Source organism: Sparus aurata, chromosome 8 (genome assembly GCF_900880675.1).
Source record: "Sparus aurata chromosome 8, fSpaAur1.1, whole genome shotgun sequence".
Taxonomy (NCBI): domain Eukaryota; kingdom Metazoa; phylum Chordata; class Actinopteri; order Spariformes; family Sparidae; genus Sparus; species Sparus aurata.
This window is the reverse complement of record NC_044194.1, coordinates 252,345-275,241: the sequence shown is the minus strand read 5'-3', so window position 1 is coordinate 275,241 and position 22,897 is coordinate 252,345. Positions and strand designations below refer to the sequence as shown.

General features: G+C 48.4%; 1 pseudogene; it reads right to left on the bottom strand.

The window, feature by feature from the left end:
- Window positions 1-66: 66 nt before the first annotated feature.
- Window positions 67-22,487, bottom strand: LOC115586052 (carbohydrate sulfotransferase 8-like; annotated as a pseudogene).
- Between the last annotated feature and the right edge of the window lie 410 nt (window positions 22,488-22,897).

The following is a 22,897-nucleotide window of genomic DNA, read 5'->3' as shown; positions in this document are numbered from 1 at the left end:
AGGTGATGACAGTAGGTGAATGCAGCAGGTGAATGCAGCAGGTGATGACAGCAGGTGAATGCAGCAGGTGATGACAGCAGGTGAATGCAGCAGGTGATGACAGCAGGTGATGACAGCAGGTGAATGCAGCAGGTGAATGCAGCAGGTGATGACAGCAGGTGATGACAGCAGGTGAATGCAGCAGGTGATGACAGCAGGTGATGACAGCAGTGCAGGTGATGACAGCAGGTGAATGCAGCAGGTGAATGCAGCAGGTGATGACAGCAGGTGAATGCAGCAGGTGAATGCAGCAGGTGATGACAGCAGGTGATGACAGCAGGTGAATGCAGCAGGTGATGACAGCAGGTGATGACAGCAGTGCAGGTGATGACAGCAGGTGAATGCAGCAGGTGAATGCAGCAGGTGATGACAGCAGGTGATGACAGCAGGTGAATGCAGCAGGTGATGACAGCAGGTGACATCAGACTCTGTTCAAAGAATCAAAGTTCAACTTTGTGTTTTGAGAAAACCGGAACTTTTAGAAACTATGTTGCTGCTCATCGGCTCTGAACTTCCACTGCGATCAACTTCGATTTAAATCATAAAATCTCTGGGCGCTGTTAGCTCAGCTGGTGGAGCAGCGTCCATGTACAGAGGCTGTGTCCTCGCTGCAGCGGCCCCGGGTTCGAATCCCAGCCTGGGGCCCTTTGCTGCGTGTCACTCCCCCTCTCTCACCCTGGTTCCTGTCAGATCTTCAGCTGTTCTACCAATGAAGCTGATAAAAGGCCAAAAAATATGACCTGTCAACCAATCAAATCAAACAATAATCACATTGATCTCAGATTTACACCTGCAGACCAGCTCCCCGCAGACGTGTGATTGTTAATTATTGATCAGGGGTTTGATCCCAGTAAAATGAACATCTTTGACATGTGAAGACATCAGCTTCATAATATGCCCTCAGGTAATGATGATGGACATATCTTTATGAAGTCGGATGAGTAAGTAATCAATAAAAACAATGATGATGTCGGATGGTGTCACTGTGTTCAGCTCAGGTGCTCAGAGCTGGTGTTCAGGTGTTAATCATACAGAAACAGTAAGTAAACTTCAGGTGACCTGTGTTGATCTGTAGTGCAGATTAAAGCCCACACCGCCAGTCTCTGATGCCACATATCAAACACCAGCTGCATTATGGGTAAACAGGTGAGCAGTCTGAGTGTTGGTTCAGGTGTGAGCTCTGACTGAGCTCAGTGCAGGTCTGTGAAGGGTTTCTGGTAGTTGAACATCAGATAGTCCATGTAGTAGAAGTCGAAGGCCTTCTGCCTCTCTGTGGCGTTCAGCTGGTCGAAGTATTTCTGGGTGATGCTGGAAGAAGTCCTCTCTTCACGGGGGTTCCTGTCCTTGAAGTCAGGGAACGTCAGGTTCCTGGGCGCCCCGATGCTCTGCAGCAGGAAGTTGGCCTCGTCCTCCAGACTCTCAAACTTTCCGATGAAGTTGTACCTGAGGAGACAGGGGTTACACAGCTGGCTCACTGGCTCCCAGTGGATGTCCATCCCCACTGGCCGCCGCACATCCAGCAGGTACTGGATGAACTCCCTGAAGGTGACACCGGTGCCGGTGCGCAGGGCTGTGCGCGTGGCGTTGGTGCGATATCTGGAGATGATGGGCCGTCCGAATACCGGGTGGTAGTACGAATTCGGACTCTCAAACTTGTCCCGAAACGCAGACACCAGGCGCTCGAAGGGCTCCCTGATGAACAGCACTTTGGTGTAGGAGCGCAGTCTCTCTGCGATGCTGGCGTGGTCATAGCTCTCCAGCCGCCGCAGGTGGTTGGAGTAATGCGCTGCATCGTGAGGGATGTCTCGTATGGAGGGGGGCGCTGCCGCCCAACACCATCAGCACCCGCTTCCAGTTGGAGCAGCCGGCTTTGGGCACCTCGCAGTAAAGCAGCCTTGATCTGTCCTCCACATACACCCGGGACACCTGCTGCTGAGACACTCGCCGCTGGATGATGCCTGGCTGGTATTTGGCACAGACATCGGCAAGCAGGTGGCGCCGGAACTCCTGCGTTCTCGTCAGCTGCTGCAGGTGTCGGTCCTCGTCTGTACCAGAGGAAGCGCTGGACATCGTGAAGCTGCTGTTCAAAAGAAGCTTCCTGTGACGTTTGGTGAGCGGCTGATCTGAGGACGAGTCTTCAAGAACCAACTGAGACGAATCAGAGGACGCTTTGAAGTCCACAGCAGCTGCTGAGGCATCTGTCTGCACGTCCTTCAACACAGACAGACAGACAGACAGACAGGCAGTCAGTGAATCAACACTGTGAGACAGTTTTCTTTATGAAGACGGATCACGTCTTTAAACCAGAGTTTCTCTGATGGCTGTACGAGAACACCTACAGGTACTGAGCCAGTTGGTCATCAGGTTTCCTCTACTTCTCACTCATTAATCAATGTAACCAGAACATGGAAGTTCTGTTCTACTGCTCACACTGTGTGGAGTGACTGTATCAGAAGACTGATGAAGAAAAGCAGTGTAAAAACAAAGAAGTGGACCGAGCCAGAGAGAAAACAAGGATAAATATTAAAGCGTCATTTCAGAGGTGGAGGAGCTGCAGATCTGTCAGGACTTCTCTGCTGGACAGGTAAGAACCTGCTGGATATGTTTCATTCTGTGTTTATAACACAAGGCTAAGATGGCGGCGGTTACAGTAATACTTGCAATAGCTCATATCACCGTACAATGCAAGCTACGTAGCTTGTTGCTAAATCTAGCTTGTTAGCTTGTATGCTAACCCCGGTGTTTAGCTTTGTGTTTATGGCTGCTGGTTAGCAAAAGTGTCTTTAAGTGAGCGTGCAGTTATAGTAATGTTAGTTTGTGTTCAGGACGCTCTGAAGTGGTTGAACTGGTTTAGAGAAATAACGTTCCTCATGCTTTAGAAAGGCAGCAGGTGATGATGATCACCTGAATGATCACCTGGTGACTCGTCTACAGAGACGTGAGGAATATTGATTGTTACTCTGGATGTCTGCAGTGATCTGAATGAGGCACTGTCACTGTCATTTAGTTGTATTGATCAGAAATAGAACAATTAGGTTATGTTGTTATTATTTTGAATGCGCCATCTCGGTTATCTGGCCGTCCTCTGTTACCGTGGTTACAAGCCTGCTCGTGCACAGCAGGCTCCTCCTCTGTGGGAGGGGCTTAGAAGGCAGAGAGCTGTTTCATTCTAATGTTCTGGCTAAGTCCACTTTTTTCTCAAAACTCCAGACTGCAGCTTCAAGACATTGGTTGTGACATCAACACAAATTTAAACCTGCGATCTGAAGATTAACTGTGATGAAATCTTGTGAAGAAAAAACATGTGGAGTCTCTGTGTTCGCTCACTATCGCAGTGTTACTGTTTGTTCCCCCTCCCACACGTGTCTTGGTCTCATTTTGTTTTGTTCATGCTGGTCATGTCTTTGCTATGATTTGCTGTTTTAACAAGTGTGAGTATGTTCTTCTGCACTGTAAGGTGTCCTTGGGTGTCTTGAAAGCCGCCTCCAAATAAAATGTATTATCATTATTATTATTATTGTGGTACTGTGTCAGTCCAGCAGGTGTCAGTGTGGCTCACCTTCTCTACAGGCCACCTGGGAGCCAGCAGCACATGCACACCTGCAGAGAAACAAACATGCAAGGTTTGGATTGATTTTTAGATATTATGAGGCAGAAAAAGTTTCCTGGGATGATTAATAATTATGAGTTTTCCGGTCCGGTCATGTTTATTCACCACAGACTCATCTGTGATTCTGCTCAGTGTCACACCGTCAGTGTGTCCGTCACATTGTATTGTGAGAGTCTGAGACACAGTTGACTCAACAGGAGCAATGCTGCTCTAAATAACTCTCACACACACACACACACACACACACACACACCCACCCACAGACACACACAGACACACACACACACACACACACACACACAAAATAAACATACTGACATCATGTTTAAATTCACTTATGAGTGCTCGGTGTGGTGCTGGACTCAGACTGCAGAGCTCGGTGTGGTGCTGGACTCAGCAGAGCTCGGTGTGGAGCTGGACTCAGCAGAGCTCGGTGTGGTGCTGGACTCAGCAGAGCTCAGTGTGGTGCTGGACTCAGCAGAGCTCGGTGTGGTGCTGGACTCAGCAGAGCTCAGTGTGGAGCTGGACTCAGCAGAGCTCGGTGTGGTGCTGGACTCAGCAGAGCTCGGTGTGGTGCTGGACTCAGACTGCAGAGCTCGGTGTGGTGCTGGACTCAGACTGCAGAGCTCGGTGTGGTGCTGGACTCAGCAGAGCTCGGTGTGGAGCTGGACTCAGCAGAGCTCGGTGTGGAGCTGGACTCAGCAGAGCTCAGTGTGGAGCTGGACTCAGCAGAGCTCGGTGTGGTGCTGGACTCAGCAGAGCTCGGTGTGGAGCTGGACTCAGCAGAGCTCGGTGTGGAGCTGGACTCAGCAGAGCTCAGTGTGGTGCTGGACTCAGACTGCAGAGCTCGGTGTGGTGCTGGACTCAGACTGCAGAGCTCGGTGTGGTGTGCTGGACTCAGCAGAGCTCGGTGTGGTGCTGGACTCAGACTGCAGAGCTCGGTGTGGTGCTGGACTCAGCAGAGCTCGGTGTGGTGCTGGACTCAGACTGCAGAGCTCGGTGTGGTGCTGGACTCAGACTGCAGAGCTCGGTGTGGTGCTGGACTCAGCAGAGCTCGGTGTGGTGCTGGACTCAGACTGCAGAGCTCGGTGTGGTGCTGGACTCAGCAGAGCTCGGTGTGGTGCTGGACTCAGCAGAGCTCAGTGTGGAGCTGGACTCAGCAGAGCTCGGTGTGGTGCTGGACTCAGCAGAGCTCGGTGTGGAGCTGGACTCAGACTGCAGAGCTCGGTGTGGTGCTGGACTCAGCAGAGCTCGGTGTGGTGCTGGACTCAGACTGCAGAGCTCGGTGTGGTGCTGGACTCAGACTGCAGAGCTCGGTGTGGTGCTGGACTCAGCAGAGCTCGGTGTGGTGCTGGACTCAGCAGAGCTCGGTGTGGTGCTGGACTCAGACTGCAGAGCTCGGTGTGGAGCTGGACTCAGCAGAGCTCGGTGTGGTGCTGGACTCAGCAGAGCTCGGTGTGGTGCTGGACTCAGACTGCAGAGCTCGGTGTGGAGCTGGACTCAGCAGAGCTCGGTGTGGTGCTGGACTCAGCAGAGCTCGGTGTGGAGCTGGACTCAGACTGCAGAGCTCGGTGTGGAGCTGGACTCAGCAGAGCTCGGTGTGGAGCTGGACTCAGCAGAGCTCGGTGTGGTGCTGGACTCAGCAGAGCTCGGTGTGGAGCTGGACTCAGCAGAGCTCGGTGTGGAGCTGGACTCAGCAGAGCTCAGTGTGGAGCTGGACTCAGCAGAGCTCGGTGTGGTGCTGGACTCAGCAGAGCTCGGTGTGGAGCTGGACTCAGCAGAGCTCGGTGTGGTGCTGGACTCAGCAGAGCTCAGTGTGGAGCTGGACTCAGCAGAGCTCGGTGTGGAGCTGGACTCAGCAGAGCTCGGTGTGGAGCTGGACTCAGCAGAGCTCGGTGTGGTGCTGGACTCAGACTGCAGAGCTCGGTGTGGTGCTGGACTCAGCAGAGCTCGGTGTGGAGCTGGACTCAGCAGAGCTCGGTGTGGTGCTGGACTCAGCAGAGCTCGGTGTGGAGCTGGACTCAGCAGAGCTCAGTGTGGTGCTGGACTCAGCAGAGCTCGGTGTGGAGCTGGACTCAGCAGAGCTCAGTGTGGTGCTGGACTCAGCAGAGCTCGGTGTGGTGCTGGACTCAGCAGAGCTCGGTGTGGTGCTGGACTCAGCAGAGCTCGGTGTGGTGCTGGACTCAGCAGAGCTCGGTGTGGTGCTGGACTCAGCAGAGCTCAGTGTGGTGCTGGACTCAGCAGAGCTCGGTGTGGTGCTGGACTCAGCAGAGCTCGGTGTGGTGCTGGACTCAGCAGAGCTCGGTGTGGTGCTGGACTCAGCAGAGCTCGGTGTGGTGCTGGACTCAGCAGAGCTCAGTGTGGTGCTGGACTCAGCAGAGCTCGGTGTGGAGCTGGACTCAGCAGAGCTCAGTGTGGTGCTGGACTCAGCAGAGCTCGGTGTGGTGCTGGACTCAGCAGAGCTCGGTGTGGTGCTGGACTCAGCAGAGCTCGGTGTGGTGCTGGACTCAGCAGAGCTCAGTGTGGAGCTGGACTCAGCAGAGCTCGGTGTGGTGCTGGACTCAGCAGAGCTCGGTGTGGAGCTGGACTCAGCAGAGCTCGGTGTGGAGCTGGACTCAGCAGAGCTCGGTGTGGAGCTGGACTCAGCAGAGCTCAGTGTGGAGCTGGACTCAGCAGAGCTCGGTGTGGAGCTGGACTCAGCAGAGCTCGGTGTGGTGCTGGACTCAGCAGAGCTCGGTGTGGAGCTGGACTCAGCAGAGCTCAGTGTGTGACTGCAGCTGAGTCTCTGAGCTGTACAGGTGTGTTTACTGACCCCTCTTCCCACAGGACTCTCATTAATTACCCAGCCTGCTGCAGTTTCAACGAGCTCAGCACCTGCCGCAGCCAATCGCGTCAGCTGTATGGGAGCAAAGCTGACGCGGCAGTGACCCTGGAGAGTAGCACGCTAATGATAGCACAGAGAGAGGACGGAGGGTTTACACCGAGTGAGAGGAAGTCGGCACAAACAGAATCTGTCCTCTTTAAAAATCAACATTACTTATATTCTATGATTATCTCAACAATGAATGTTTGTTCAGGGCTCCTGTGTAAAATCTGTAAATCTGATCTGAGATCAGTAGCGATGTGTTCTCTCCTGCAGACTGAGATCACAGCAGACGAGCTGCAAAGAGACACCTTAATATCATCAGGAGGAGGAGAGGAGGACTTTATATCATCAGGAGGAGGAGAGGAGGACTTTATATCATCAGGAGGAGAGGAGGACTTTATATCATCAGGAGGAGGAGAGGAGGACTTTATATCATCAGGAGGAGGAGAGGAGGACTTTATATCATCAGGAGGAGGAGAGGAGGACTTATATCATCAGGAGGAGGAGAGGAGGACTTTATATCATCAGGAGGAGGAGAGGAGGACTTTATATCATCAGGAGGAGGAGAGGAGGACTTTATATCATCAGGAGGAGAGGAGGACTTTATATCAACAGGAGGAGGAGAGGAGGACTTTATATCATCAGGAGGAGAGGAGGACTTTATATCATCAGGAGGAGGAGAGGAGGACTTTATATCATCAGGAGGAGGAGAGGACTTTATATCATCAGGAGGAGAGGAGGACTTTATATCATCAGGAGGAGAGGAGGACTTTATATCATCAGGAGGAGAGGAGGACTTTATATCATCAGGAGGAGGAGAGGAGGACTTTATATCATCAGGAGGAGGAGAGGAGGACTTTATATCATCAGGAGGAGGAGAGGAGGACTTTATATCATCAGGAGGAGGAGAGGAGGACTTTATATCATCAGGAGGAGAGGAGGACTTTATATCATCAGGAGGAGGAGAGGAGGACTTTATATCATCAGGAGGAGGAGAGGAGGACTTTATATCATCAGGAGGAGAGGAGGACTTTATATCATCAGGAGGAGGAGAGGAGGACTTTATATCATCAGGAGGAGGAGAGGAGGACTTTATATCATCAGGAGGAGGAGAGGAGGACTTTATATCATCAGGAGGAGGAGAGGAGGACTTTATATCATCAGGAGGAGGAGAGGAGGACAGAACCTTACATGTCTCCAGAATAACATCACATTAATAAACATTAACAAGCCTCAGCACTGATGATGACGACCAACAAGCTGCTGCAGGAGACAGGATGCCTGTGTGTGTGTGTGTGTGTGTGTGTGTGTGTGTGTGTGACAGCATTAATTAAAGTGTTCTTGCCACCCGTCTTCTCTGGCGGCTCTGGTCTGTGCCCCTCTAGCTTCTCGTTATCCAAGTTATATTAAAAACCCAATCGTACTTTCCTCTTGAAAATTTGGAAACATTTCAGGCAAAACTTCAAACTTTCAACACCCGTCTCATTAAGCCCTATTTGCAGTAATCATTTCTTTCCCCCCTCCAGTGCAGACACAGCCTCCACTCTGTGGAGAGACAGGTCTGGTTTGCTTTTATGGTTTATATTCAGAGGGCCAATTTGCTTCATTTAATGATCTCCTTGTTAAATTTAATTTACCTCAATCTCACATGTTTCCATACTTCCAAGAGCGGAATTATGCTCGTACACACTTTACTCCTTTCCCTCAATCTCCAGCAGGATCTCTCATCACTGAGATACTCTCTCTTCCAATGGCTCGTAGTGAGATCTCAGTATTATTTGACCTCATATCATCTTTGAATATGTCCTCCCTTGTGAGGCTCAGGGATAGTTGGGAAAAGGAGCTCAGCTTTGATTTGATGAGTGGTGGAGAGGCACTGATCAGGGTCAATTCTACATCTTCTTGTGCTCGTCTTAGTTAAATCCAATTTAAGGTTCTCCACAACATTCATTTCACTAAAAACAGACTTAGTAAGCTATTTCCTGGCAAATGATATCTGTGATGGATGTGGTTTGTCTCCAGCAGACATGTTCATATGTTTTATTCTTGTCCCAGTCTAGTCAATTTCTGGTCATGGTTTTTAAAATCATTAAACACTGCCCTCAGTATCAGTTAGAACGCTGATCTCCATCTTTGGGTACCAGAGGAAAACTCTGATGTTGTTGCTTTTGCCTCTCACAGCCCGCAGACGTATTCTTTTACATTGGAAAAGCCCAAACGCTGCTCCCACTACTTCTTGGTTAAGTGATTTAATGTCTTTCCTGTCTTTAAAAAAAGTTAAATATTCCTTAAGAGGTTCAGCAGCCAATTTATATAAAATGTCATGATCCCATCATGGCAGCCCCGCCTTCTTCCTGCTGTCTGTGTTGTCTCCCCTGTCTGTCCTGTGTGTGTGTGTGTGTGTGTGTGTGTGTGTGTGTGTGTGTGTGTGAGTGTGTGTGTGTGTGTGTGTGTGGGCGTGGTCTCTCTCTACAGGCAGCAGCCAGGTGAATCGACTCTGCAATCAACCACCTATTTATCCTCTGGATTCCCTCCTGCTTGCTGCCAGATCGTTGCTTCAGTACACATGGTTGTTCTCCTCCTGGCTCACCTCTAGATTTTGTATCTGCGCTCCTGTTTTAGCTTGTGTGGCTAATCCCTGTGTCTTTTCCCACTCACCCCAGATTGCTGTGCTTGCCTAGCAGTCTGTGTTTTGCTTCTTCACCGCCTGCTCTCCAGTGTTTCCTCCACGAGTGAATACGCTTGAGTCAACGGACTCCTCCACGCCGTGCCACCACACCGCCATTGTTCCGCGGCTGACGTCACACCACGCCGCCATCACCCTCGTCTTCCCCGGTGACTACACAAGCCACGACGGGACCCCGGGACTTCGCACCACCCCTCCTCACCTTCACTAACTCACCACGTTTGAACATTAAAGACTTGTTTTTTGCACTACAACCTGTGGTCCAGAGTCGTGCTTTTGGGTTCAGATCTAGTACAGTTCATAACATAAAAGAAATCAACCTCTCATCACACATGCAAACACCCTCACCTCTCTGGACTCCAACTCAATCAATTTGATGCACCCAATTTTTTTTTTGTCAAATTTTTTAGTGAGCACGCTGGGCATCTTTTATTTATTCATCTATTATTTTGTATTATTACTATTAATTTTTCTCTTTCGCCTCCTTTCATATTATACTTTATTTTTCTTTTCTTCTTTTTATTTATGTACTGATTTATCTTCACCTACTAATGAATTATTTTGGTATTTATTTTTACTTATTTATTTATTTATTTTCATCATTTCTTTCTTTCTCTCCCTCTTGGCTCTTGGGAGACGTTCTTTCTCTGGTTCTTTGTTCTAATGTACCATAAAAAGGCTGGAAAACAGCTGTGGAATAACTGTATACATTGTATTGATGCTGGTCTCCAATAAAAAGATTATATATAATAAAATAATAATAATAATAATAATGAAGTGCACGTCACAGTGGATCAGAACCGGTTCTAACCAGCAGCACATTAATATAAATGTCATCACGTCCCATCAGAACTCCAGAGGTGTCACACAGCAGCTGTTCTGTCCATCCTCATTAGTACGACTTATTAATTTAAGTGTCTCTGCTGATGTTAGCGGAGCAGCAGCAGCAGACGGTTCTCTGTTTGACGTCTCCACGTATTGATCCCTTCGTTAATATATCAGGTATCACATTGATTAAAATATGATGTTTCCTGTCAGCCGGCCCAACAGAAGCTAAACTTAGAGCGCGTCTCGTCTGTCAGTGATCCGGTGCCGGTCCACTCGGCCTTCAGCTCTGTTTGTGTTCACAGCTGGTCACGTGTCAGTGAAACCTGATTGATTAGAGCGCTGCTGCTGCTAACTGCTGCTGCTTACTGCTGCTGCTGCTGCTGCTGCTTACTGCTGCTAACTGCTGCTGCTAACTGCTGCTGCTGCTTACTGCTGCTAACTGCTGCTGCTTACTGCTGCTGCTACTGCTTACTGGTGCTAACTGCTGCTGCTTACTGCTGCTGCTGCTGCTTACTGGTGCTAACTGCTGCTGCTTACTGCTACTGCTGCTTACTGCTGCTGCTTACTGCTGCTGCTGCTAACTGCTGCTGCTAACTGCTGCTGCTTACTGCTGCTGCTACTGCTGCTGCTTACTGCTGCTTACTGCTGCTGCTGCTAACTGCTGCTGCTAACTGCTGCTGCTTACTGCTGCTGCTGCTAACTGCTGCTGCTGCTTACTGCTGCTGCTACTGCGGCTTACTGCTGCTAACTGCTGCTGCTAACTGCTGCTGCTTACTGCTGCTAACTGCTGCTGCTTACTGCTGCTGCTGCTGCTGCTGCTTACTGCTGCTAACTGCTGCTGCTAACTGCTGCTGCTGCTTACTGCTGCTAACTGCTGCTGCTTACTGCTGCTGCTACTGCTTACTGGTGCTAACTGCTGCTGCTTACTGCTGCTGCTGCTGCTTACTGGTGCTAACTGCTGCTGCTTACTGCTACTGCTGCTTACTGCTGCTGCTTACTGCTGCTGCTGCTAACTGCTGCTGCTAACTGCTGCTGCTTACTGCTGCTGCTACTGCTGCTGCTTACTGCTGCTTACTGCTGCTGCTGCTAACTGCTGCTGCTAACTGCTGCTGCTTACTGCTGCTGCTGCTAACTGCTGCTGCTGCTTACTGCTGCTGCTACTGCTGCTTACTGCTGCTAACTGCTGCTGCTAACTGCTGCTGCTTACTGCTGCTAACTGCTGCTGCTTACTGCTGCTGCTTACTGCTGCTGCTAACTGCTGCTGCTTACTGCTGCTGCTTACTGCTGCTGCTGTTAACTGCTGCTGCTTACTGCTGCTGCTTACTGCTGCTGCTGCTAACTGCTGCTGCTTACTGCTGCTGCTGCTAACTGCTGCTGCTTACTGCTGCTAACTGCTGCTAACTGCTGCTGCTAACTGCTGCTGGTGCTGCTAACTGCTGGTGCTGCTAACTGCTGCTGCCACCACTGCTGCTAACTGCTGCTTACTGCTGCTAACTGCTGCTGCTTACTGCTGCTGCTACTGCTGCTTACTGCTGCTAACTGCTGCTGCTAACTGCTGCTGCTACTGCTGCTGCTAACTGCTGCTGCTTACTGCTGCTGCTTACTGCTGCTGCCTACTGCTGCTAACTGCTGCTGCTAACTGCTGCTGCTTACTGCTGCTAACTGCTGCTTACTGCTGTTAACTGCTGCTAACTGCTGCTGCTTACTGCTGCTGCTAACTGCTGCTGCTTACTGCTGCTAACTGCTGCTGCTAACTGCTGCTGGTGCTGCTAACTGCTGCTGCTAACTGCTGCTGCCACCACTGCTGCTAACTGCTGCTGCTTACTGCTGCTGCTAACTGCTTACTGCTGCTAACTGCTGCTGCTTACTGCTGCTGCTAACTGCTGCTGCTAACTGCTGCTGCCGCCACTGCTGCTAACTGCTGCTAACTGCTGCTGCTAACTGCTGCTGCCGCTCACATTCCAGGCGGCCGTTGTCCTTCAGTGAAGTCGGAGCTCTCAGTGAAGCTGAATCCTCTCGTCGCCTGTCTGATGACATTCTTCTGTTCACATCACATACTGCTGTTGCTTACTGCTGCTGCTAACTGCTGCTGCTTACTGCTGCTGCTTACTGCTGCTGCTACTGCTTACTGCTGCTGCTTACTGCTGCTGCTGCTAACTGCTGCTGCTTACTGCTGCTTACTGCTGCTGCTAACTGCTGCTGCTTACTGCTGCTAACTGCTGCTGCTAACTGCTGCTGGTGCTGCTAACTGCTGGTGCTGCTAACTGCTGCTGCCACCACTGCTGCTTACTGCTGCTAACTGCTGCTGCTTACTGCTGCTGCTACTGCTGCTTACTGCTGCTAACTGCTGCTGCTTACTGCTGCTGCTTACTGCTGCTGCTGCTTACTGCTGCTGCCTACTGCTGCTAACTGCTGCTGCTAACTGCTGCTGCTTACTGCTGCTAACTGCTGCTTACTGCTGTTAACTGCTGCTAACTGCTGCTGCTTACTGCTGCTGCTAACTGCTGCTGCTTACTGCTGCTGCTAACTGCTGCTGCTAACTGCTGCTGGTGCTGCTAACTGCTGCTGCTTACTGCTGCTGCTAACTGCTGCTGCCACCACTGCTGCTAACTGCTGCTGCTTACTGCTGCTGCTAACTGCTGCTAACTGCTGCTGCTTACTGCTGCTGCTAACTGCTGCTGCCGCCACTGCTGCTAACTGCTGCTAACTGCTGCTGCTAACTGCTGCTGGTGCTGCTAACTGCTGCTGCTTACTGCTGCTGCTAACTGCTGCTGCCACCACTGCTGCTAACTGCTGCTGCTTACTGCTGCTGCTAACTGCTTACTGCTGCTAACTGCTGCTGCTTACTGCTGCTGCTAACTGCTGCTGCTGCTGCCGCCACTGCTGCTAACTGCTGCTGCTAACTGCTGCTGCCGCTCACATTCCAGGCGGTCGTTGAAGTCGGAGCTCTCAGTGAAGCTGAATCCTCTCGTCGCCTGTCTGATGACATTCTTCTGTTCACATCACAGACACGCAGCAGCAGCAGTTAGCAGCAGCAGTTAGCAGAAGCAGCAGTTAGCAGCAGCAGCAGCAGCAGCAGTAACTGAGGACATTTACTACAGCGCTGTACTGCACGTGCTGCTTTAGACTTCCACTCGTCACCATGTGGGAGATGAATCTTGTGGTTTTTGTGGTATATTAACACAGTTGTTGTTCAGTGCTGATCACACCTCAGCAGACAGACAGGCACCTGATCCTGAACTGCACTGTGCTTCAGGATCTCACACTGTTATATGTAACTGTGTGTACAAATACAAATGCAGTGTGTCAGTCTCAGATGAGCCGCAGCTGCTGGTATATCTTCATTTTATATTAGGTAATCCATCTAAAACATGATGTTTCCTAAAACTAATGAGTGCTTTTTGTGCCTAAACCCAACCAGAGTAGAAACACAGTGATATCACAATGTAAGACTGCAAACTGAACCTAAAGGAACATAAAGAAATGTACAGTTTGAACAAATCTTTGCTGAAACCAGCATCAACAACAGGACTGATCACACTGATCAAGGTGAAGAAGAAGAAGAAGAAGAAGAAGAAGTAGTGTATCATGAGAACATGGAGTAGGTGGCAGCAGTCAGTGGACCACAGACTGACCTGAGGTCTGGTGTTGGGCCGTCTCACTGAGGTCCTGCAGGTGGACCAGCAGCAGCAGAGATCCGACTCCCAGCAGCACGAGGAACCACAGACAGCGGTAGAGAGAGCAGGGCGGCTTCATGACCACACACACACACACACACACACACACACAGAGCAGAGTCCTGCAGCCTCAGGTCCACCAGACTGGTCCCAGATCAGCCCGACTGCTCAGCCTGAGGACGAAGAGACATTACAATACAACTACATGTAAATCAGAGCAGAGCTAACAGCAGCGCTAACAGCAGAGCCTACAGCAGAGCTAACAGCAGCGCTAACAGCAGAGCCTACAGCAGAGCTAACAGCAGAGCTAACAGCAGCGCTAACAGGAGAGCTCACAGCTGCGCTGACAGCAGGGCCTACAGCAGAGCTACATCAGAGCCTACAGCAGAGCTAACATCAGAGCCTACAGCAGAGCCTACAGCAGAGCTAACAGGAGAGCTAACAGCTGTGCTAACAGCAGGGCCTACAGCAGAGCTAACAGCAGAGCTAACAGCAGAGCTAACAGCAGAGCCTACAGCAGAGCTAACAGCAGAGCTAACAAGAGAGCTAATAGCTGCGCTAACAGCAGCGCTAACAGCAGAGCCTACAGCAGAGCTAACAGCAGAGCTAACAGCAGAGCCCACAGCAGAGCTAACAAGAGAGCTAACAGCTGCGCTAACAGCAGCGCTAACAGCAGAGCCTACAGCAGCGCTAACAGCAGAGCCTACAGCAGAGCTAACAGCAGAGCCTACAGCAGCGCTAACAGCAGAGCCTACAGCAGCGCTAACAGCAGAGCCTACAGCAGAGCTAACAGCAGAGCCTACAGCAGCGCTAACAGCAGAGCCTACAGCAGCGCTAACAGCAGAGCCTACAGCAGAGCTAACAGCAGAGCTAACAGCAGAGCCTACAGCAGAGCCTACAGCAGCGCTAACAGCAGAGCCTACAGCAGAGCTAACAGCAGAGCCTACAGCAGCGCTAACAGCAGAGCCTACAGCAGAGCTAACAGCAGAGCTAACAGCAGTAATTTTAACTCAAAGCGTTTGTGTCTCAGAGGGCTACTGACGTTGCTAGCCCTCCGTCAGTTGCATGGCTTATTGAGCTTACTAGCTAACAGCAGCTACAGTTAGCGGTCACTCTCCTGATATGCTGGCACCCTTGGGAAAGTAACCTTAGACGAGTTTATTATTTATATTTCAAAGAGGACTGTATTGAAATGAACAGAGCAGTTGTGACAAACACAGACTCTCTTGTTACAGGAGCTCGGTATCACAGGACAACAGCTCCTTTTCTATCCACGCCCTCCCAGTGTGATCGACCACTTTGGCTCCAACTAAAGATCATTTCAAGTAGCAATTGGCCGTCCTCCTCCTCCTCCTCCTCCAGGTTTCCTCTGGGAGCAGAGACTCTGCTGATACTGCTTCAGCTGCTGAACACAGCGAACATCCAGGAGGACGAGTGAAGCAGCTGAGAACAGCTGAGTCACATGTGGAGCTCCAAACATCAGCAGCTGTTCACACATGACAGTCAGAATAACTCCGCCCACTGGAGGGCGCCGTCGCTGTGATGTGAACAGCAGCTGAGAGGACTGAGGTGTTGTTGGTGTGTGTGTGTGTGTGTGTGTGTGTGTGTCCTGCTGACTGCCCACTTCCTGCTCCCATGAGGCCTTGCAGGAACATCTGTTTCTCTGGAGTGAAGTCAAACAGCTTCCCTCAGCAGGTGTGACTCTACAGTGCACACACACACACACACACACACACACACACACACACACACACACACACACAGGCTGTTTCTCTGGACTTATGTTTCTGCGAGTGGGTCGGATCCAGACTGGTTCCTGGTTGGATGAGCTGCTCTTTGCTGCTCAGCAGGACATGAACACTGGGATTGGAGCAGAACCGACCCACGATGAGCTGTCAGCTGTGTGACCACGAGCAGAGGTCCAGCTGAGATAACACGACCAGACCGAATCAAGATTGGTTTATCAGACGGTCCAATCTTGTGTATGTATGTATGTATGTATGTATGTATGTATGTATGTATATATACAGTATATTAGAGATGCACTGATCAGGATTTTTGGGGCCGATCACTGAAAGCAGTATCTGCCGATCACCGATCACAGCATCAAATCCATAAATTCTTCTATATTGTTGTCTTGTGTAACTTTCATATATTTAATTAATGTTTCTTCTTACACAACATTGACATTGTATTATTAAGTATAACAATTAGGAGATGAGAAAGTATCATGAATTGACCACCGTTTTATTGCAGGCTGAGGCAATGTGCAATATTTCACACTCTAGAGACTCTTAGAGACAACTTGGACTCAGCTTACACAGAGGAACTGTAGATTACTAGTGGGAATGCAGTCAGGGTGGGAATTTCCTCATTTTAGGGGCAAGTCCATTTGGCCTTCAGTTCACATGGATTGTGTATTAAAAAATTTTTTAATACCAATATCAAGTTAATGTTACATTAGAAAACAGTTTTTTTAAGTAGGGTTAGGGTGAGGTGGGTTTTGTGACACCTCACCGAATATTAGTGTTATTGAATATTTCTCCCAAATAGAAATTCCCCAAAATTATGCCAAAGCACATTTTTTCCACACAAAAAATTGTAGAATAACCAGCAGGAGACCACTGATGTGTGGAGTGATTTTGGTGTCACTACACTCTGAGTAATAGTGAAGTTATTAAATATTTTGTAGTTTCTCTTTTCAGTGTTGCACTTTGTAGACGGTCCCTGCGCCCTCGTCTCACAGCTGGCTGACCATACAGACCAGAGTTAATGTCCAGACGCTGGTTCTGATTAACATACGGTTGTAGCTCGTTGTCTACCTTACTACGGTAGGAAAGAGCCGTCGTTTGTGTTTTACAAGGTTTCACTTATGAGTTGTTGATCCGGGAAGTTCGAATCTGTGAATATATTTCCAACTTTACCGGACTAAATCCTACCACATAAGTCAGTTACGTATCATGTCAAACCGGCTGCGCTCGCTCGCTGTGCTGTAAGTTTCGTTCTTCTGTTTTGAGACGCTGCTGCTGTTTGAGAGGCTTTCACGTGAGATCATCGTGATGATGAGACTCCACCTGCGCGAACCGCGGACTCACTGAAGTCACTGTGAGTGATATATACATACATACACACACTATATTGTCAAAAGTATTGGCTCACCTGCCTTGACTCACATATAAACTTACAGGTACATCTCATCTCATGTGAATACCATGACAAAGTTCAATATATTTTGTCACTCATTTCAGAAAGTGAAAATCAAACATTATATAGATTCATCACAGAGTGAAAAATTTCAAGCCTTTATGCATTTTTGATGATTATGACTTACAGATAATGAAAACCCAAAATTCAGTGTCTCAGAAAATTAGAATATTACATAAGATCAATCAAAAAAGGATATTTTAAACAGAAATGTCAGGCTTCTGAAAAGTGTGTTCATCTCTGTGCACTCAGTCTTTGGTTTGGCCTCCTTTTGCATGATTACTGCATCAGTGCGGCGCGACATGGAGGCCATCAGCCTGTGGCACTGCTCAGGTGTGATGGAAGCCCAGGTTGCTTTGTCAGCGGCCTTCAGGTCTTCTGCATTGTTGGTTCTGGTGTCTCTCATCTTCCTCTTGACAATAGCCCATAGAGTCTCTATGAGGTTCAGGTCAGGTAACACCATGGTAACACCGTGGTCACTGAACATGGTGCCAAGTGCTGCTGGAAAATGAAAAGTGCTCTAAAATGACCTGTTAGATGGCTGCGTTGACTGTGGACTTCAGAAAACACAGTGGACCAACACCAAGGGTCCAAGTCCAGCTCCTGAAGAACAACCCCACACCAGAATCCCCCTCCACCAAACTTTACTTTCGGCACAATGCAGTCAGACAAGAACCGTCCTCCTGGCAACCGCCAAACCCAGACTATCCATCAGATTGTCAGATGGAGAAGCGTGATTCGTCACTCCAGAGAACGCGTCTCCGCTGCTCTAGAGTCCAGTGGCGGCGTGCTTTACACCACTGCATCTGACGCTTTGCATTGCTCTCGCTGATGTTTGGCTTGGAGGCAGCTGCTCTGTCATGGAAACTCATTCCATGAAGCCCTCTACTGTTCTTGAGCTAATCTGAAGGCCACATGAAGTTCGGAGGTCTGTAGTGATGGACTCTGCAGAAAGTTGTTGACCTCTGCGCACTCTGCTCCTCAGCATCCGCATGAAAGGGTGAGTGAACACTTTTGGCAATATAGTGTATATAGCTAGAGGTGGTAATCAGTAGATTAATACTGATAATTAATCAATCATAAGTTCTAATGGATCATGTTGGTTCTGGTCTTCCTGCAGCACCACAGTGCCTCTGAATGAGGTCAGTCACAGTGAATGTGTCACTGTTCTGCATCTCACAGATATCTGATCAATACATCTGACCATAATCATGGTGTCCATGACAGGACAGATGGTCCAGCAGGACTTCAGACAGCAGAGAGCATCAGCTGCCTGAGGCGGACAGAGGAGATCCATCTGGGTCGGCCCACAGGAACTCGCTGCAGGTGAAGGTTTGTTAATGGGTGTCTGATTTGTTGAGGTCGTTGGTGCGTTCACTGACTCTGCAGTCACAATATTGATACAGCTCTACACGTCCGGAGCCGATCAATAATAACAATTGTTTCCTGTTTCAGAGCATTGATGAGGCAGCACAGGGTGTGTGTGTGTGTGTGTGTGTGTGTGTGTGTGTGTGTGTGTGTGTGTGTGTGTGTGTGGTATGGGCTGAAATATGTACCACTAGAAACTGAATTTGAATCATCAATATTTGAATTTGAATTGCTAAACTTTAATAATTGCATAAAAAAAAATGAATTTGAATCACATAATTTGAATTTGTATTGTTTTATTTGAATCATTGTATTGGAAAACTGAATCTGAATGTTATATTTTGAAATTGAATTTAGTAGTTTGGAAAATTCAACTCTCTATATTTTCACATTCAGTTCTCAAAATTCAATTCAATTTACTGTGACTGACATCCGGGTAGTTGAGGAAGAGCAATCGAGCGCAGATAACTAGGACTCCTCTTCGGCCAATCAGCAACTACGTAATTTACCTTGACGCTGACTGGTTGCTAGCTGGTTGCCACCCACCGCGAAACGGAGGAAGAAGTATGTTAGCGGTCTCTCTAGCTGTGCTTCTTTGTGAATTAACTTGTAAGTTACTTATTATATAGTTGTATTATATCTAGGGCCGGGACTTTAACGCGTTAATTACGATTAATTAATTACACAAAAATTAACGCGTTAAAAAAATTAACGCATTTTAATCGCACTTATTTTTGCACCGTGGAACGTATCTCACTGGAAGAGTTTCAGGGGTACTTATTATACTGGAGCACCAACTAACGTTCATGACTTCAGACAACAACAATGAACGAAGAAGCAGATGAGACTGCTTTGGTTGGGAAATTTTGTTTTCAATAGCGGACAGATGGCAGCGTAGATAAGAGCATGCTATTGCTGCACTTTATGGCAAAAATTGCACTGGTCGGGGCGTTTAGCTCAGTGGGTAGAGCAGCGTCCCATGTGCCGAGGCTCTGCAGCGGACCCAGGTTCGACACCCGGCCCGGTTTGCTGCGTGTCACTCCCCCTCTCTCTCTCCCTGTTTCCTGTCATATCTTCAGCTGTTCTGTCAATAAAGCCATAAAAGGCCAAAAAAAATTGCACTGGTCTGTTGGTCTTGAAAAAACAAAAACAATGTTTTGTTGCTTAAGCTTCTGTATTCAGTCATTATTCAATGGTATACTAAAATCCATGTAAAAAAAATTGCTTCTCACTGTCAAATATTTATATGCGATTAAAATGCGATTAATTTCGATTAATTAATTACAAAGCCTCTGATTAATTCGATTAATTTTTTTAATCGAGTCCCGGCCCTAATTATATCACCTGTTTGGCACCATGAGCAAACAAAAACGGGAGTTTCCCCCCCGTGAAACAGCGAGCGGAGCTGTTCAACACAGTGTGGTGATGCAACTCTTGACTGTCTACCAGTCCGATTGGTCTGATTTTAGTCAGACTGAGGTGTATACATGCATCTTAAAGATCCCATCATAGTCGGACTAACACAGTAATTCGGTTTTCTCTAGTGTCATGCCACGCCTCCCCCACATGCCGCGCCTCCCCCACATGCCACGCCTCCCCACATGCCACGCCCCCCATATGCCACGCCTCCTCCATATGCCGCGCCCAAGATGTTTCATGATGTTTATCTGTAGTTTAAAGTGCCGTTCTTCTTCTGTGGTGTCTGACAGCTCTCACAGTGACGACGAGCTGAACATGTTTTTATGTTCAATCAAATAAATAAACCATTAATGAGGGAATACATGATGTCATCGAGGGTCCTCACAAGTGTGTGTGTGTGTGTGTGTGTGTGTGTGTCTGTGCGTGTGTGTGTCTGTGTGTGTGTGTTGGCTATTTTTAGCTACAGGGAGAAATAATTCAGTACGATCACAGAGCAGCTCGTTCACCTCCTCCCTGACAGAGGAGAACAACCAACAGATGGATCGCCCTCCTGTCTGCCGGCACCAGAGCGGCTCTTTAGGCTTCAGTACATAACAGTACATTTGTGCACAGTAATGAGCAGGGGAATGTCTATCTATCTTATTTTATTTTATTTTATTATACTTTATTAATCCTAGCTTACATATGAGGTGTCTCAGGCTTTAGGAAAATACACTTTTATTGAACACAATAAAAGTGTAATCTTTAAAACAATGATCATTTCACAAAAAATATATCAACAACCAACCATATACAGTAAAATCACATGATGACACAAATACTAGAACAATCCAACATGTCTGTGCCTCTGTGAATCTGTCAGTAACTTGAGCTCGACAGCTTTCACGCGTCACAGTGGCCCTCCCGCATAGTAATGCTGCGTTCGAGACTGTAGGAATTTATAAAACCTACTATAAAAAGTACACTGGAACGCCACTCAAAGTCGGAGTCCTTACTTGTGAACTGGGCATAAATTCATCTACCCAGAATGATAATCCTGAATCTGTGATCAGTGTTGCTTGCTTCATGTTGACATCTACCCGGTGCTTGTTAAAATCGTTGTGCTGACATTATCAAGTAAACTCAAAGTTTGTCGTTGCACCTTCTCCAAACCTGCCGCTAACATTACCTCCGTTGTGGTGTATGCTGAGAGACAGTGCAGCACAGCACAGAATATCGGAGTTTAGCGCGGCGCATCACCTGCATCAACCAGTAACGGTATAGAGACAACGACAATGATAGTTGCCAAGCATAATATAACAATAGAACCATGGACACTGGCAGCCGAAGTTGTTATATCAAGGTTCATTATTCTAACAGCTGTAAGAAATAGCGTAACAGGCTTCATAGTCTCTATAGGTTGCCCACTGTGGTTCATGATTTATTTTCATAAATCGTTTCAAACAGGTGTGTGATTGACCTGAATATGAAGCAAAATAATATAATGTTAATTTCTAAAGAGATAGAACTGAGTCCACTCTCCACCTCTCCTCTCTCATCATTAAAAAAAATAAATTAAATTCAGCAGGGGCGGTCCGCCCCTGCAGTATTAAATGAGGCTCTAACCAGAAGGCCCAAATAATGAAGACTTTATCAGAGTCTGCGTTTCACAGAGTTTATAAAGGTCCTCTGAACTAAACTAAACTAAACTGAGTGATTTTCTCAGGGAGTCTGGTTCTGTGTCTCCTCCTCAGCGGCTGCTCTCACCAGCCGTCAGCTGCAGAGCAAAACCTCCTCACATTGTTTAAATTATTGATCATGACGATCAGATACATGTTGCCCTGGATATTCAAAATGATATCAAATTAATTAATATGATGTCATCATATAGACTGACCTCCTGCATCACTCTGCACAGGTGGGGGCAGGTGGGGGCAGGTGGAGCCTCACATCTAACCCGTGTGAATACCACCTCCACCTTCACCTCCTTGTTATTGATCCATAACACCAGCCTGTAAAGAGGCGTGAAGATGATGTCATGATGATGACGGCGGTGTGTTTTCAAGGTGTTTCCCAGGTGTCCTCCTGTCAATCTAAACCTGCTGACAGTTTATAATCATATGGATGCTGTTACGATGTGTAGTGATGGAGATCCTGACCCACCAAACATCCTGGAGAGTGACGAAGTTACGCTTTTCTCTCTAAGTGACATAATTACATCATCACCATCAGTAAACTGGACGCTGTCTGACTGAGGCTGACGGTTACCATGACAACAGTAACTACAACAACACTAGTCTCGATGTCTCATCAGCAGGATCGATTCACTCACCTGTCCTCCTCCACTGTCCTCTTCAGACTACCTGTCCTGCAGCTCAACGTCACACTGACGTCATGAAGCATGTTAGTGTGTCCAACACACACACAACACCCTGTCTACACACACTTCATGAGCCCCTACAAACAGACAGACACGTGAACAAAGAGGGAAGTGACTTAAACTCAATGCCGCTACATGGTGCTACTCGCCGCTACATGCTGCTACTCGCCGGCCACCACTCACCTGTGAGCGGGGACCCGCATGGACGCTGTCGGGAGTTCACTGGTCCGCTGCAAAGTCCGCTCCTGCCGGCTTCAGTTCACCTCCGTTCACCGAGAATAACACCGACTGCAGCCGGTGACGGAGGTGATGGAGGTGACGGAGGCGCCGGACAGAACACGTGAAGCTCTAGTGTCCCGTTAGTGATGAACCGGAGGAACCGGGAGGGAAAACGCCCCAACAGCGCACACAGAACCGAGCGTCCCGCGGGAGGGATGGCGCGTCAAGTCCACGGAAGTTAAGCGGGAACATACCGGAAGTCGGAGTGTTTCAACTTCACAGTAAAGGTCCACAATTCTCTTTGATAACTTAAAGTGAGCGGACACATTTTTATTAGCAGTGTTGGATGTATGTTAGTTATTAAAGAAGACATATTTGAGAACTTTAAAACGTCCTCCTGCGGCTTGTTATCAGAAGGTCGCTGGTTTGATTCCCCTGGTCTGCATGTTGACGTGTCCTTGGGCAAGATGCTGAACCCCAAACTGCTCCTGATGTGATGATGGGCAGCTTCAGTATGTGAGTGTGTGTATGAATTACTGTAAGTCACTTTGGACAGAAGAGTCTGCTACATGTAAATGTTAATATAAATGTAAATGTTAATATAAATAAAAATGAATTCAGC